Source organism: Dipodomys ordii, unplaced genomic scaffold (assembly GCF_000151885.1).
Source record: "Dipodomys ordii isolate 6190 unplaced genomic scaffold, Dord_2.0 Scaffold25, whole genome shotgun sequence".
In the NCBI taxonomy this organism is placed as follows: domain Eukaryota; kingdom Metazoa; phylum Chordata; class Mammalia; order Rodentia; family Heteromyidae; genus Dipodomys; species Dipodomys ordii.
The window spans coordinates 9,444,746-9,451,814 of NW_012267241.1; positions in this window are offsets into that span (position 1 = coordinate 9,444,746).

The following is a 7,069-nucleotide window of genomic DNA, read 5'->3' on the forward strand; positions in this document are numbered from 1 at the left end:
TCTGTCTTGGCTTTTAGAGAAAGATTCACAGATGTAATTCATTGTTATTTTACCTTTATCTTTGTTAAGTACAGAAAAAATGCCTGACAAGAGGACAAACAAGTATCAGGTTTGCTATTTTCCTTTGGTACAAAAGGGTTGACAACAGGCTAGAACAGCCATGTGTTTATTAGTAAACATTTTCTACTGAGAAGGCACTGTGCTAGGTACTGTAATCCTACCCTAAGTAGGTAGGTGTTTCTTTTACTGTAAGTCCTAGGAGGGTTAGTAAGAAGCCTTTTTATGTATTTAGCCTCTTTCCCTATCAGCATTCACAGGGGAAGTTACCTCTGAGATTTCCAGAGCAGTAGTTCTTTTAGTAGGGTGTTGTGTTTGGAAGGAGAGAAGGACTGGGCTCAGACCTAGCTAGCTCTCCAGGAGTCTTCTTCAGAGGTGAGTACAAGATAATTCTGTGTCACAGTTTGGAGGAGGAATGTTTTTCAAAACATGTACTCAGTTTCTAGAAGAATAGATCATACTTACATGTTAAGTTGAATGGACTACTTTAAAAATAAACAACTAGGCTATTAACTAGTTTATTAACAGAATTGGTTGAAGTATTTTTGATTTTCATTCTAACGCATTTTTTAAAAAAATGTATTAAAGTAATACATTGTAGTAGTAGGATTTTATACTCCTTGGCTGAGAATTCCGAGTACTGTGGTTCTACTGTTGGGTGGAAAATTCTGGAAGTTAAAACATTGAATATAAGAAAAGGCTTTTAAAATGGTCATCATTGTATGTGAGGTGATCCAGGCAAATATAGATAGTGCATAGTTCTGGAGTTTTGGTTTATATCTGGTTCTTGGATCAAATTTTAAAATGTAAGATGAGATTTGTATGAGAAAAGTAATAAATTCAAGGCCAGCTGGTGAGAACTGAGGCAGAATGGAGCTTGTTTATAGATTTTTCTGATAACAATTATAAGAAATGTGCTTTATAGACTTAAGATTTATTGAAGTATAAATATGTAGTAATGATATAATGTATTTTAAGTTATACCAGAAAGTGTAGGGACTTTTGTTTGAGTCTTTCTCTGTGCTGGGAGGAAACAAGTCAATTTCCAATAAAGCTATAAACTCTTCTGCTCTGAGATAAAATGATCTTGATTGATTTATTTATAACTGGCCTTTTTTCCAAGTAGGTTTTGAGGTGGCATATTTGGAATGCTGGAATTTCACATTTTAAAGATCGTCTTTTCTATATACAAGGAAGCTTCCCTGGGGTAGATGTGTTATGCCAAAGATGTTTGGTAATATGAGAGCACAGAAATGAGTTAGCAGATGTGATCTGGTTCCAGGTCTGATATCTGTACATTGTTCAGAAATGATCCTTGGGCAAGGGAAAGGTCTGGAGAAAGGAGACTGGATCAAAACAAACAAGAAAACATTGATATTGGTATATAAGGGCGGGAATGATGGGATGTGTATTTACCATCTCTAGTTAGGCTTAAGCCCCCACTAGACAAACTGACTTAAAGTAACTTTGGTGTGATTTATGATTTCATCCAAATATTCATCCATACCCGATCAGGTAATCAGTGAGCTGGGGGAGGTACCCAGCTTAGTGGTGATACGGCAACAACCAGTGTCCTAACTAGAATATCTGTTTAGCAAATGAGCAGCGTTGTCAGGGCACATAGATTGCTGAGTATCTGTTGGTTTCTGGTAAATGTTCTGATGGCCTTGGAGGTTATGCTGTTCATATTCACACTCAGTTAACATCTAGTTATTTAGCAGTGTCTTACATTTGTGTAAGCTAAGGGGAGGGTTCCATGTTTTTAAATAATCTGCATGCTGAGCATTGGATTAGACACTATACCTACCTCAATAATTGTAGACTAGGAAAGTAAGATTCAGATCTTGACTTGCATGTGACTAACTAGAGCTAAAACTCAAATCTAGTTCTGTAGACTCCAAGGACATGATTTTTGTGTTATGAGTGGTCGCAGTTAAATTTTAATCAATACTGCTTTTGTTTGAGCAAATGTAAAACTATTAGTTCATTTCAGATTTTCATAGTACAGAAATGTAAAATGAATGTAAAAACAGCCTTATCCAGAAGTGGTAATTTGGTTTGTTGTCGTTCCAGCTTCTAGACATAGGAATATTTGAGCAGAAATTTGTTAATAGCCAGCACTTTGGGTTGATATGTACAGGAACCAATTGTAGCTCTTTATTATGGATTAAGTCTTAATCCTTAGCAACCACATGAGGTAGGTAAGTAACTTCATATATGTACTGCACTGAGATGCCTCCCTTTACCCATATTGGTGTAGACATTTTTTCCATAGCTATACTATTCTCTTGCATGAATATACTCTTAATTCATCTAACCAACGCTATATTGATGGATGATTAGCTTTATAGATACAGGTTGACATCCCTATACATACGTTCTACTACCTGTGTGGGTATTTCTGTAATATAAATAGCTAGAAATGTATTTATTGGGTCAAGAGAATACACATTTGACATGGCTGGGAAGTACCATCATATAGACACTAATTACGATTCCATCAATAGTAAGAATGCTGTGTGTACTGCCAGCCCTGAATACTTAAAATTTTTGCCCATCCGATAGGCAGGATGTGTTATTTTTGTTTTTTGTTTTGTTTTTGTTTTTTGCTGGTCATGTGGCTTGAACTCAGGGCTTGAGTGCTGTCCTTTTGCTCAAGGCTAGCGTTCTACCATTTTGAGCCACAGGTCCACTTCTGGTTTTCTGGTGGCTAGTTGAAAATAACAGTCTCATGGACTTTTCTGGCTTTGAACTACAATCCTCAGATCTCAGATTCCTGAGTAGATAGGATTACCAGCGTGAGCCACTAGCGCCCGGCTATGTTGTACTTTGTTGTGCCTTTGTTTGCAGGAACACCTTTTCAAATGTGTGTCATTATGTTGTGAATTACTTTTGCCTGTTTTTGTTTTTTGGGGGTATAGTATAAATGACTCGCTTCTCATTATACAGAACTTAACATGCAATATCAGTGCAAGAGCAGAAACTTTTCTCCAGGACTTCCTAGAATACACCTTCAGAGTACCCTTTCCATACATTATTTTTACATAAGTAGAATTATTATATGTATGAATTGCTTGTTTCTTTAATGGGATTAAATACTATGAAAATGCCATTCCTTTTTCCCCCCTGCTGTTAATATTGTCAAAGTGAACATCATACTCAGATGTCTTTGTGCATGTGTGTGAATATTTTTTAGGTGGAGTTCTATAAGGTGGATTGTTGGGTTGAAAGGCTTTCTGCCTGACAGGCCATCCCTCTAAGCATTCTGAGAGAGCCCCAGTAACTTCTATATTTCTACCAGCTACTTGGAAAACTCATGTCCCTGCATAGATTTACCTCTATAGTGTTCATCTCTTGGGCAAAGTAAAAATACTTCATTTTGCATTTCCCTGGTTAATAATGGAGTTGGGAGTCATGCTCATGTCTGTTGGTCTTTTATAGTTTTACCATGGGTTGTTGGTAAACTTTCCCTGCATATCTGTTGGGTTACGTGTGTTAAGTGTGGATATGATTTTTGGTTTTTGGTGTTTTTTTTTCTTAGCATCTCCTGTCCCATCTTCTTTGGTAACAGAACCTTTATTTATTGTGAACTCATTCCATGTGACATAAGTGAGCACATAACCAAGCCTGGCATCCTCAGTTCCACAGCTCCCTAGCCACTTCAATGAAAGCAAGCATACAGTAAGTTAACCTAGGCTAAAGAGAGCCTTCAACAGAACTTCTGCTGGAACTACTGGAAAGGCAGCTTTATGGGGATGCCAGGAACCAAGGACCATATAAGCCTGAATTTTTACCACATGGATAAAGAACGAAGAGACAATTGGAGGCTAACAGAAATGGAAAGAACCACATTCAGATGTCATTTTTATGGAGGCCCTAGATCCAGCTGTGCCTAAAGCCTGCCCTACCTCTGGACTTTAAAATTTTGTGAGCCAATAAAGTCTCCTCCTTGTTTATGGTAATTGAATTTGATTTCTGTCCTGATTAATATAGGTTATTTGTATTTTCTTATTGATTTGTAGAAAATGTAATTTTAAACTCTAGACTTCATGCATTATAATAAAATTAGAATGGCCTTCCACATCAGCCTCTCTCATTTGTTACTTCATCCCCGACACACACCATGCATGCATACATTATATTCCAACAATAAGTGAATAATGTGTTAAAAATGTCTGCAACTTTTCATACAATCAATTCTTCCTATCTTTCCAGACTCATTAATCCAGGACTCTATGATGGCTGGGTATTATGCTGAGTCTCTGTGCATCCACCTCGTAACTGCATTACCTGTATCTGTCCCTTACAGTCCTTCCCATGGCTTCCATCTCAACATGGTGGAGACCTTCATTTTATTTCAAGCCTGTGCTTAAAGCTGCTGGGGCTCAATCCCTGATTATAAGTCAAGGTCAATGAAGAACATCAAAATGTTAGGATGTTACTAGAAATGCAGACCCATGGGTGGCATGGATGATTCCCCTGCTCCCTATTACTACCTTCATAAATAAGGAAATATGTAAAGATATTTTAAGAACTTAAAGTAGGTGGAGACCTTGTTCAACTTTATTTGTATTATCACTCCTTTCTCAAAGTAAAAGTATTTTACCAGTAGTCAGCTAGGTTCGACTTTGCCTTCTGCCCTCCTCCTTTCTCTCCAGACTCATCTTTGACCCGTGTTCATTCGGGTCTAGCCACACCAGCCTCCTTACTGTCTCAAGCAAAATAAGCATTTTTACATCAGGTTCTCTGCACTTGCTCTTCCCAGACCTGGAACATTCACCAGTCTCTACCTGCTTCCTTACACAGATCAGATTCACTGTCTCAAGAGGAACCCTCCCGGTCCCTGCCATCTAAACTGCATCGCCACTCAATAGACATGTTAAGGCAGATATTTAGGACATAGAAAATAACTCAAGAATATGCTGGTGTGGATTCTTTGCTTTTCTTCTGTCTTCAGATACGTCAGCTGCCAGGGCTGCTGCTCAAAGTTAACTTTACCACTGGATTGAAGTCATCACACCTACTCAGAAATACACTCTTATACACTCTTCTAACCCTCTAGCGCATATTTTCTTCTTTTTTGTATTTTCTTTCTTTTTTTGGGGGGGTTCCAGTCGTGGGGCCTGAACTCTGGGCCTGGGCGCTGTCCCTCAGCTCTTCAGCTCAAGGCTAGCGCTCTACCACTTGAGCCACAGCACCATTTCTGGCTTTTTTCTTTTTGCTTATGTGGTGCTGAGGTATCGAACCCAGGGCCTCAGGCATGCAAGGCAAGCACTCTACCACTGAGTCACCTTCCCAGCCCCTTTTTTGTATTTTCTTAATTAGCAAACAAACACTTTATTATTCCAAAACTGAAGTTTTCAGGCTGAGGTGGTATATACAGGTGTTAACTGTAACTTGCCTAAAAAAATAAAGGCAAGGATAGAGATAGGAAACGTGAGGATAACAGCAGTTTACCACCTGGAGAGTGCATCTAGATGGAGGTGAGGAAGTTTAGGGGTCAGTCTCAGTGGAGCAGATGGAGAGCAAAGAGTCCAGGGTAACATGGCTTAGCTTTTGCAGATGAATACCAGAGAGTAGATAATGACATGGAAAGAGTACTACAAGTCCTCCTTGAGTATTTGAGAGTGGAGGAGGCAAATCCAGGATTAGAGCAAAAAATCACTGGAACTCTTCAGAAAAGCTTCACAATCTACAGGACATAAGAGCAGTGATCCTCAAAATCATACCTCTCCCCCAAACATTTTGGTCATGAAGTAGGCACTACTGACATCTACTGAATATAGGCAAGAAATGCTGATAAACATCCTACTATGTAGAACAAGGCAGCAACCCATCCCAAATGACTATGTTGCTAAAGTTGAGAAACTCAACTACTAGTAGTAGTAGCAGTACCGGAGTACTAGCGCAAGTTTTAATTTATAAGTAGGAAAACATGAACCGTAGACTAAACACTGACTGAAAAAAATGTAAGACCTCAGAGGTAAACACATCCCATACAATGCTCAATGTATTTGGATCTTGATATATTTAGTAGCCAACAATGCACAGTATATAATGCCTGACAGGCAATCAGACATTGGAAGTCATGAGCTTGGCCCTGCTGGCTCACACCTGTTATCCTAGCTACTGGACGGCTGAGATCTGAAGATTATGGTTCTAAGCTAGTGGGGGCAGGAAAGTGTGTGAGACTCTTAGCTTCAATTAACAAAAACAGCCAGAAGTAGAGCTGTGGTTCAAGTGGTAGAGTGTTCACCTTGAGCAATTAAGCTAAGAGCCAGCACCTAGGCCCCAAATTTAAGTCCCAAGACCAGCACACACACACAATTACAAGTAATATACTAAAAATGAAAAGGTTAAATTTGAAATTAAAAACATAGTAGCACTTATACTGACATCTCTAGAAACTGAAACGTATAAATTTAACAAAATGTGCAAGATCGATATTAAGAATACTACAAAACTGATGAATCAAAGAACTTGACAGATAATCCATTTTCATGGATAAGAAGCCCAGTATCATCAAGATGATAGTTCTCAACTTGTTGTATAGATTGTCTATCTCAATCTAAATGAAATTATTTGATGAATACTGACAACATGTATCTAAAGTTTGTAAGGAGAGGCAAAAGACCAAGACACAACATGGAAGAAAAAAGCTGGAAGACTAACACTGTGAGACATCATGACTTACTACAAAGAATAAACAGACCCACAAAATAGTCCAAAATAGGTTCACACAATGCAATCAGATCCAAAGGTTAGGGGATGATTGGGTAAAGCACAGAGAATTCTTAAAGCGGTGAAACTATTCTGTATCACATCAACACAAAAGGCAAACCCTAAGAATATGGGTTTGGGGTGATAAGTTACTATCCATGTATATGCATATGAAGGATATGGGCAATTTTGTACCTTCAGACTGCTCTAAAAATAAAGCATATTAAAATAGCAATAATAATTGATGAAATGCAGTTAAAGTTAAGGGAAAACTTATACTACCTCTGTATTT